The sequence below is a fragment of the Dipodomys merriami genome, unplaced genomic scaffold (genome assembly GCF_024711535.1).
Source record: "Dipodomys merriami isolate MVZ:Mamm:240054 unplaced genomic scaffold, mDipMer1.0.p SCAF_94, whole genome shotgun sequence".
Taxonomy (NCBI): Eukaryota; Metazoa; Chordata; class Mammalia; order Rodentia; family Heteromyidae; genus Dipodomys; species Dipodomys merriami.
In genome coordinates this window covers 1,415,531-1,426,715 of record NW_027206557.1, presented here as the reverse complement: position 1 = coordinate 1,426,715, position 11,185 = coordinate 1,415,531, and the positions used below count along the sequence as shown (strand labels likewise).

At 40.9% G+C, this 11,185-nt stretch overlaps 1 pseudogene; it reads right to left on the bottom strand.

Moving 5' to 3' along the window:
* Nucleotides 1–9,957: 9,957 nt before the first annotated feature.
* On the bottom strand, nt 9,958–10,783 carry LOC138821782 (ras-related protein Rap-1A-like; annotated as a pseudogene).
* Nucleotides 10,784–11,185: the final 402 nt, after the last annotated feature.

Sequence of the window (11,185 nt, the reverse complement as noted above, 5' to 3'; positions counted from 1 at the left end):
TTGAAAAAAAACAGCAATCTACATAACACACCTAAGAAAAAGTACTTGTGTGCTGATTTTCTTATTACCAAAAGGCTTAAAGCCTGGAATCCTAGCTCTCCAGGAAGTGGGTATGTGAGGATGATGATTCAAAGCCAGTCTGGGAAGTCCCTGAGACTCTTATCCCCTGTTAACCACGACAGAGGCAGAAGTGGAATGGTGGTTCAAGTGGTAGATTGTCATTCTTGAGGGCAAAAACTAAGGGACAGTACCCAGTCTCTTAGTTCAAGCACCAGTGCAACACAACTTCCCTGTTGTGTTGGACACACAGTAGCTGGATTGGTTAGGTTAAAAGTTGACTTTTTGCTGTTAGTGTTGCATTAGTATATTATTTCAAAAGATAGTGAGGTTGAAGGGTGGCTTTGGGGAGATCTTTAGATAAAATTAGTGTGTTTGGGGGTTGCTAGATAAGATGAGAAGGTAATTCAGGTCCTGGTCTGGTGGTGATAGGCCAATATAAAATTCTGGGGATTATTGGAGAAGGAAGTTTTAGGGGCATGCATTTGGCCCGACACATCCCCACAGAACAACTTGTGTCAGTCAAAATTTTAGAAAAATGGTTAACCCATTATTTGAAAGTGAAATTGACATCACCAAGTCCCTGGATCATTGTGTGTGGTGAGAGCTTTTGAGGTGCTGGAGACCACCAACAAGGTGTTCCTGGTCATGGAGTATGTCCACGGATTGGACCTGCTTCACCACCTGCAGGAATCCAGGAGGATGAGGGAGGACGAGGCCCGGGCAGTTTTCCACCAGCTCCTCAGGGCAGTGCAACATTGTCATGAAAATGGGATTGCCCACAGGATATTAAACTCGAGAATGTATTAATTGACCTATGTGGAAGGGTGAAGTTATGTGACTTTGGGCTTGGGGCAAGGTTTATACCAGGACAGGATCTGGATGTCCAATGTGGCAGTTTGCCTTTCTGGGCACCCGAGCACTTCCTAGAGAAGGGATATTGTGGAGATAATGATGTATGGAGTCTGGGGGTGGTCCTGTACACGATGCTCATGGGCCAGTTTCCATTTCTGGAGCAGGCTGCAAGCCCAGGTGAGCAGGGGCAACTTCATGCTGATGAGACATCTCTCAGAGAAGAGCAAAGGCTTGCTGGCGCTGCTCCTCACGACAGACCCAAAGCACACAGATACTCCAGCATCTCTGGCTAAAGAATACCCAGGCACACCTGCCACCAAGCCACCCGCGCCCCCACCCCCATACCAGCCTGACCATGATACAAAAAGGGTAATGGCTTTTGAGGGGACTATAATCCAAAAAAGGTGTGGCAGTGGGAAGCCCTGATGCTGGTTAAAGGTTTGATACCACCATGGCAACATAACTAATATTAACAACAACAAGGGACCAGGGAGTGACCCTACTGGCCAGAGGAGGCGCCCAATTCTTGGACCTCTGCCATACCCCTTACCTGTAGGGGCCTGGACCTCTACCAGTCTAAGAAAAACAATCCATTTTCCAACCGGCACTCTGCTAGTTGCCTGCCTACTGAGCTGAATGCACAGAAGGATGGCATCAAATGCACCACCTCTGCCTCTATGCTCTGCCTCCTCTCTGCCCCCTGCACCCAGGGCCTGGAGGAGGAGGAGAAGGAGGAGGAGGAGGAGGAGGAGGAGGAGGAGGAGGAGGAGGAGGAGGAGGAGGAGGAGGAGGAGGAGGAGGAGGAGGAGGAGGAGGAGGAGGAGGAGGAGGAGGAGGAGGAGGAGAAGTGCAACTCTCCTCCCCAGCAGCCAGCAGTAGTCAATTCTTCTAGCCCAGACACAGACACAACCTAGGACAACAGCCAGAGTTGGAGAAAAATAAAGCGTAGAATAATAAGAGTCCTGTCTATGATTATTGAAGTCCTTTTCACCTGTCCAACCCTTGTCTGTGGGTACCAGAGGAGGGAAGAGGCGTCAGAGGGAGGAGGAGGGGTGACAGAGGGACAGATTTCAGGAGGGGAGGGTTTATGACCTGGGTGCCGAATGCACTCAGAGGTATTACCTTCTGAAGTTCAGATGTGTTTCCTTTTGTCTTTCTTCCTGCAGATGAATATTCCTCATATGAGAGAAAATAGACATTGTAAATAAAGTGGATGATTTAAACCAATTATTGCCCAAACTCCATTTCATGTATTCTGTTTGTGTCTTTCTGTGTCCCTTATAATGGCAGTAGCAGTATGGATAGTCTGAAGTTCAAATCCTAACCCTTGCCTGTCCTCATAGCTATTCTGCAGGCTGAGTCCTGGAGGATTGAGGTTCAAAGCAACTCTGCTTCTAATGCCTGAGATAACTTGAGCATCCAACAGCTACAAGTAATGAAAAGTGCTTCTCCAAAGAAAAAGTTGTGAGGTGCTATCAGATCAAGTGCATGTCATCCTCATCATGGTAAATTTTTATTTTAATTTTACTTTTTGTTTTTAATTTTGTTTTTTTGTATTTTTCTTTTTATCATAAAGGTGATGTACAGAGGAGTTACAGTTATATAAGTCATGTAAGGAGTTATTTCTTTGTGGGAAATGTTTCCCCTTGTCTCACTCTCCCCCAGTTTTTCCTTCCCATCATCCACATGATGCATAGTTCATTTTCAACATAGTACCACTGCTGCTCACCCTTTAGGACCATGTTAGGAGGACAAACAGGTTCAAATCTGCTTTGATATCTGTAATGCCACTCCATGTCTAGTCTTTGTAAAAGACAATGAATTAACTCTGTTGCTTTCCTGACTAGGGTTTCTTTCAGTTACATTATTTTATATCAGAGGGCACTCAAGATTTAGCGCTTCTGGAAATAGAACAGCCCCAGGGCTCCAAACATGGGTGGCAAAGCCCTGTAAATGTAACATATTAGGGATGCTGAGAACAAGTTCAATGCCAGGGAGTGTAGAAAAGCCCAAACACTCTCAAAGCCTGCAATCCGCAAAAGGCACAAAAGAGATGTGGCTCAAGTGGTTGGAGCCAGTCTGCACCAGAGCACAACACCATCAGTTTATACCTATTAGTAGAAAAAAAGAACCCAAACACCCACCAGCATTGAGGTTTTCAGAAACTTGTCCCAACACTACAGTTTAGGAAATCAGTAACTGAGAAGGTTATGCCATATTTAGGTTATAACACAGCCCAGCAGAGGTTCAGGAAGCCCTCATTGGCAGGTTCCAATGGGACAATGGGAACTTACTACCACATCATCAGAAGGAGCAGCAGGCGACACCTCCAGCCAGGTGAGCCGCCCATTCCCTAGGCCTCCGCCCTGCCCCTTACCTACAGATGCCTGGTCCTGGACCCCTATCAGAAAAGCAAACAGTGTTCCCTCTAGGCATCCTTCTAGCTGCCTGACAACTGACTACGAATAGCATGAAGATGGCAGCAAATGCACCACCTCTGACTCTATGCCCACTGCATCCAGGGCTCTGAGGAGGAAGAGGATTAGGCCTCAGCAGAGAAACCTGTGGTCAAGCCAGTTGTTTGCTCAATGTCTCAACCCCTGACTATATCAGGGTTTGGAGAAACATGAAGCTTAGACCTGTTTCCTTTTTGTCTTTCTTCCTGCAGATGAATATCACTAGGAAGGAAAATACTTGCAAAACTATTTCTTATAATATGTAATGGTTTCTTAAAGTCAATAATTGCTTCAGGGCTGGGAAGGTGGCTCAGTGGTAGAGCACTTGCCTTGCATGCCTGAGGCCCTAGGTTCGATTCCTCAGCACCACATAAGCAAAAAGAAAAAAGCCGGAAGTGGTGCTGTGGCTCAAGAGGTAGAGTGTTAGCCTTGAGCTGAAGAGCTGAGGGACAGTGCTCAGGCCCAGAGTTCAGGCCCCACGACCGGACCAAAAAAAAAATTGCTCCAAAGTCCATTTCATGTATTTTAGTTTTGTCTTTCTGTGTTCCTTATTATAGCAGTAGCAGTCTGGATATTGTGTAGTTCAAATCTTAACCCTTGCCTGTCAGTTATTCTGAAGATGAATCCACGAGGATTGAGGTTTGAAGCAATTCTGTTTCTGAAGCACGAGGTAACTTAAGCATCCATCAGTTATGTATACTTAAAAGTGCTTCTCAAAAGACTACGATGTGAGCTGCTGTAAGGGCAGAAATGCACCTCATTCTCAACTTGGTACCATTTTTAGAAGGGCAGAGAGGTTGAACTCCACCTCCTTGTCTGTAATGCCTCTCCACATCTTGCAGTCCTTGTAAAAGCCCAGTACCTCTGTCACCTCACTTTCATGAAAATGTTCTAATCAGTTAGCTTATTTTACATCAGCAAGAATTCAAGAAAGCCTTTAGTGCTTCAGGAGAGAGAATAGAGCTAGGGATCTAATCGAGTGTAGGTAGCACATGCCTGCAAATGTAGCCACTTCAGAGATTCAAAGCCAGTGTAAGTAGAATCATCTCTGAGACTCTTAAAGCCCACAACTGGTAAAAGGCATGGGAGTGCAGGTGTGGCTCGAGTGGTTAGAGCCAGTCTTCACCAGAGCACACCTTGAGTTGATGCCCATTAGCAACAAAAAAGGGAAACAAAACCCACAGCACTGAGCTCCTCAGCCCATTCTGAAAACAAGGTTTCCAGAAACTTGTCCCAAGCATGTATTTCAGGAAGACAATAATTGAGAGGTTTACAGAGAAACTCTTCAGATAAAGGAAAAGAAATGATGTTCACAAAGTGTATTACAGAGATTACAAAACCAGTCATACATAATCTGTGATTCCCCAGTGAAAAGTGAGGTCAAGGCAACCATCTGATGTTCACAGGCAGTTGTGGCTTGGGACTGGGGCCCAGCTTACACTTAAGCATTGGGGACACCTGCCTGCACCTCAAATCTTACCATTCAAGGACTGTTTTCTCTTTGTGTGAGAATGGCATTGGGTTTTGGTGGGTATTGCATGGAATTTGAAGATTGCCTTTGGCAGTGTGGTCATTTCCCCCTTATTCTGTCAAATCAGGAATATGCAAGATCTTTCCAAATTCTGGTGTCCCTGTTTCCTCGTACAACTTTTATAGTTTACATTGTTTAGGTATCTCCTTGATTCAGTTTATTAGTAGTTACTTTTGATGGTCATTGTAAGTGGAGATATTCTCTCAGTTTCCCTCCCCAAATGCCTATTGTTAGTATACAGAAAAGCTACCCTTTGTAAAACTCAGGTTTATATCAGTCTACATTGCAAAAGGTATTTATCAACACCAGGAGTTTAGAGATCAAGTTTTTACGAAGCTTTAGGCATAAGCACATTATCATCTACAACTAGGGATAATCTGATTTCTTCCTTCCCTTATTTGCATCTCTTTTCTTTCTCTTGCCTTTGGGCTGTAGCGAGAAATTCCAGTACTATAATGAATAGGAATAGAAGGGGGGGGGACATCCTGTCTTCTTCCTCTAAAACCAGAGGAAATGGTTCCAGTTTTGCCCTATTTACAATAATGTTAGCTGAAAGTTTTTCCTAGATAGCCTTTATTGTTAAGGCATAAATCGTCTTTTCCTAGTTTTGTATCTTAAGTTTATATCTTAAGAGAAAGTTGGGTTTTATCATAGGGTCTTTCTGCAACAATTGACATGATCATGTGATTCTTGTCTTTGTTTTTTTTTAATGTGCTCTATTTGTTTACTAATAAATGTGTAGTGAATCAGCCTTACACCCTTGGAATGGATCTAAGTTGAGGTGGTGTATAATTTTTGTGTGTATGTCAGCACTATGGCTGGGCACTAACTAAACTTTCGCACTCAAGGCTCTGGTGCTCTACCACTTGAGTGACACCTCCATTTTTGGTGTTTGCCTGGTAAATTGGAGATAAGAGTGTCATGCCCATTCCTGCCTGGGCTGGTTTTGAATATACCATATAATATTTTAATATTATTATTATATGAGTTATTATAATATATTCTATATGTAATATTAAAAATTATATTATTTCTGACTTTTTCTTGTGCTGGTACTGGGGCTTGAATTCAGGGCCTGGGTACTGTCCCTTGGCTTTTGAGTTCAAGGCTTTATGCTCTACCACTTGAAACACACCTCCACTTCAGTCTTTCTTTTTTATGTTATAATCTTACCCATTATTTGAATATCATTACTCAAAGCTTGGAACATTCTTAAAGCAGGTTATCTTATTTCATTTATTCTTTTTTTTTCTGGTCATGGGACTTGAAATCTGGGCCTGGGCTCTGTCCCTGTGCTCTTCAACTCAAGGCTAGCTAGCACTCTACCACTTAAGCCATAGCGCCACTTCCAGTTTTCTGGTGGTTAATTGGAGATAAGAGTCTCACAGACTTTCTTGCCTGGGCTGGCTTTGAACTGCAATCCTCAGATCTCAGCCTCCTGAGTAGTTAGGTTTACAGGCGTGAGTCACCAGAGCCCCGCATTATTCTATCATTTTTATTGTTTAGCCAATTAGCATAGAAATTTGGTATTTTTTCCATGAAAGAAGGTGGCCATTGGTACATATGTTAGAATGGTGTTTCCTGTATTTTTGTTCTGGCCTTTTATGCTTTGTGAGGTTTTGGGTTGTTTTGAATCATGGGGATGGAACCCAAGGCCTTGTACATGCTAGGCAACTATATAGTGGTTGTGAGGGAAAACTTAGTGTATAAGGGGTTGCTCGGGGGGAGGGCTGCTTGCTAGTCTGTTTTGGAGAGTTGTTGGATTTATTTGTTTTATTCTTCTTTCTTTTCAACAGATTTTAGATGTGTTCATTACACGGACTAACTGAGACCAAGCACATGTGGAAGTGTTGCTCATGGAAGTTAGTGAGGACATTAGGAAGTCTACTTGCACACTGGTCAATGCATGGTCCTTGTCAGTAGAGTATTGGTTTCCTGCCAAAGAGCCAGAAATAAAAAGTAATTGAGAACTTCTTTAGGGAGAGACCATGCCTCATTTATTGTGGCAAACTTGACATGTAGGCCAAATAAAATGCTCCTAGCTTCACGACAGACTTAATAAAAAGTGTATTTCATGATCATTTTATGACATATTTGTTGAAGAAGACAAGCACTTTTGTGTGTAATATAAAATTTCAGTGTTTAACTAATAACCATATTCCTTGTATCAACCACAAAACTGTTATTAACATTTTTACACTAAACTAGCTTAATAAAGTATAAAATTCAAAACAAGGGACCTGCAATGCCTGCAATCATAGTTACTCAGGGCTGAGATCTATCTGGAAATTCACAGCTGGAGGCCAGCCTGGGCAGAAAAGTCCCTAACTCTATCTCCAGAATAGCCAGCAAGAAAGCAAGACAATGCTGGATGCATGGCTCAAGTGGTAGAGCTCTAGCCTAACAAGTCAAACAAAAGGCCCTGTGTTCAAAATCCAGTACCCTCTAAATAAATAAGTGTAAAATAAAGTATAAAATTCATACTGTATATGAATCAAGAATGTAAGAGCAGCTGGGACATTTGAGGGTAGTGACAATGAAATTCAACAGAAAATACTTGCAAGTATTTTAATATCTGGACAAATGAACAGAATTGTGGATTGAAATTTTTATCTATAAGAAACCTGGGGAGATGGCTAAAATATCTGCTATTGCTAACTTTTTTTTTTGCCAGTCCTGGGTCTTAAACTCAGGTCCTGAGTTTCTGCGTCCCTGCGTTCTTTTGCTCAAGGCTAGCAATCTACCACTTGAGCCACAGTAGCACTTCTGGCTTTTTCTGTTTATGTGGTACTGAAGAATTGAACCCAGGGCTTCATGCATGCTAGGCAAGTACTCTACCACTAAGCCACATTCCCAGCCCTGCCAACTTCTTTTTGACAAATAATATTTTTAAATATATTTGAACAATTTTGTTACTTCAATTTGTAGCGAGTAATTTTTTTCCAAGTAACTTTCCAAAGTGGTATTTTATCACTTTCTTACTACAAAAATACTGTGCATAAACAAATTTTGCCAAGCACATTTCCTCTTGAGTTATCTGAGAAAATTGCAGGGATTTATTATAACTAAGGAGAGCTCCAAATGATTCTGTTTCAAGGAGATAATATGGCATGTGATTTCCTAAAAATAATGGCTAACATAAAATACCTCATAAGAAAAAATATATATAAATGGAATTTAATGACTTGTTTTGCATGTAACAATATGAGAAAACACTAAATAGTTTAAAGATCTTAAGGAGAGACAATAGACAATTGTGATCTTCAGTATGTCAAAATAGAAATGACAGCACACATCATTATAATTGCACCTTAAGTTCACATATTTCTTCCAAATATTTAGCCTATAACAATATGCTTATCTAGTCACCAAAAATGTGCTTAATATTAACACACAGAAAGCTTAGCAAAAATGATGTGATTCTGTGGGGAAAATGTTTTTGCTCACTGTAAAATACTTTTCTGAATAATTCACTTTCTTTAATTGTTCAGAAATGGCCCTTACTTGGGAGGAAATAAGCTCCTGAACAGGACTTGATAATAATAATAATATAATGAGAATTGAGGGTCATGTAGTCTTTGGAACAATATCTCAATTCTGCCATTGCTGGGAGAAGGTAATTAACACCAATACATTACAATCCAGTGAAAATATTTATGTAAGTAGGTGGTAGGGTGAATTCAGCCCAGAGTCATAGCTTGTTGATACATTTGGCATCAGAACAGGGAAACAAGCTTTAAAAAATAGAAGCATCTCAGGGGAAAAGTAGAATGCACAACTTTTCCAAAATGATTCAAGATAATATTCTAAAATACGGAAGGCAACTTGAATCTGTGCATTACCAGGGAAGAATAGACAGAAATGTACCAACAGGCAGAACTTTCCAATGAAATATTACAGATTTCAAAGCAAAAGAATCCTTAGGAGAGCCAAGCAGAAAGCAGTCATTAGCAGTATAATTAGCAAAAAAGAGAGGTTAGACTCTAATATTTAAACCATAATATTCAAAATTTGGCAAAATGTTTAAAACTTACATAGAAAATATGAAAAGATTTCTCTTTTGTTTGAAAACGTGCTGAAATTAAATCATCCATAACAGCTGTACCTTATTCTGACATAAAACACTAGAAGCAATATTAGAGTTGGTTTCGTGTATTATACATTTTAGCTTTTTTTTTTTTTTTTGCCAGTCCTGGGGCTTGAAGTCAGGGCCTGGGCACTGTCCCTGAGCTTCTTTTGCTCAAGGCTAACACACTACCACTTGAGCCACAGGGCCACTTCCGGCTTTTTCTGTATATGTGGTACTGAGGAATCAAACCCAGGGCTTTGTATATGCTAGGCAAAGCATTCTACCACTGAGCCACCTCTCAGTCAACATTTTAGCTTTGAAAGCCATAGAAATCAGTTATCCCAGTTTTTATTCCCTACAAAAGTTTTCCAGTTTTCCAAAGCATTATGCATAAATTTAATTAAAATATATTGACAGGTATATATATATATATATATATATATATATACATCATATATCTTTTTCATAATTTTTAAATAAAAATGAACTCAATGACTTGAAAAAGTTATTTGCTGCAATGAGTTTGAGGGGAAATTTTATAATCTGTACCATTATGGATACAAAGTATCATGGTTTGACTTTTTAGTGCATGACAGGGAGGAATCATGAGAAAAAGGTCAATATGAAATCATTTGGTTATTTTTAGTAGCAACATCTAACATTTGAAAGGCCTCTTTGCTCTTTTGTCTAATTGCAATAGAGTCAAGTATACTTATTTTCACATCTGTTATAACTGCTATCACAAAGGAGAAATAATATTGTCTTGTTTTCCAAAAGATTTATACACAAAAAATTTGATTCTCCCTTCCTCCCCACCCCCCCCCCCCACTCCTGCCCCGGGGAACTTGTGCAAACCGATATAAGATCTAAATTCTTCACATAACACATAAAGCAGGCAAAAACTCTTCAGATTTAGTTTTTGAAGTCTGGAATGCTGGCACTTTCCAATCAGGCAACAGTTCTTCATTCCTGTAATCTGGGTCTGCAGTCTAGAGTAGCAGACATGATTTCTTCTTGGGCTTTTTCTTTTCCACTGGTGTTTTTTTTTAATTTATCTGTCTGACTAGATCGTAAAATATCTCATCAACATTAATTAGTCTTTGACTTTGCAGAAGATCCTAACAAGGCACAGTTACTTACACCACTGTCTTGCTAAATTCTGGCCCTGTTCCTTGCCAACTACTAGCATATCAGGTCACCAGATCACATTTATTTCCAACCAAAATCACTGGGACATCTTCTGTATCTTTAATTCATAACGTCTGTTCCCTCAAGTCCTGTAAGTCATTAAATGTAGACTGAGCTGTAATACAATATACAAGTGCAAGCCAGGTGCCGGTGGCTCACGCCTATAATCCTAGCTACTCAGGAGGCTGAGATCTGAGGATCAGGGTTCAAAGCCAGCCAGGGCAGCCAAGTCCGTGAGACTCTTATCTCCAAGTAACCACCAGAAAGCTGGAAGTAGCACTGTGGCTCAAATGGTAGAATGCTTGCCGTGAGCTTAAGAGCTCAGGGACAGCACCCAGGCCCAGAGTTCAAACTCCATGATCGACAACAACATCAAAAAAGAATATACGAGTGCAAACCTTTGGCTATTCTTTAAATACAAATTCCTCATTGCTGTAAATTGCTCCGGTCCTGCTGTATCTAGGATTTTCAGCATGCACTGTGGGGATCTACTTCAACTTGCTTCCTGTAAGAATCTTCTATCATCGGGTCATATTTTTGAACAAAAATGACTTGAACAAATTGAACTGTCAGTGCAGACTTCCTCATGCCTCCTGAGCTGAGGACCATTAGCTTGTACTCACACATGGTGTGGTTTGTTTATATACTGACATTCAATATTGCTTGTTTTCTTTAAATATTTACAAATATAATGACTGCTTCAAAACTGACAAGTGAGGCTATAGAGTTTGGTGCTACAGTCCTAGCATAAAGTCCTGGATTCTTATCCCACATTCCAGCATCTCCTCTTCTTCCTCCTCTTTCCCCTCCTCTTTTTCCTCTTCCTCTTCCTCCTCTTCCCTCCTTCAGGCCTTGGTTCCATTCAGGATCCTGCTCTGCACAGCAATAATATCAGATGTGGGGCCTCCAGAAAGATTTTTTTTTAATTTCTATCTTTAAGTTGTTGTACAAAGGAGTTGCCATCACCAAAGCAGTTTATGAATACAGTGCATCTTAACCAATGCCAACCCTTTCAACACCCTCACCCAT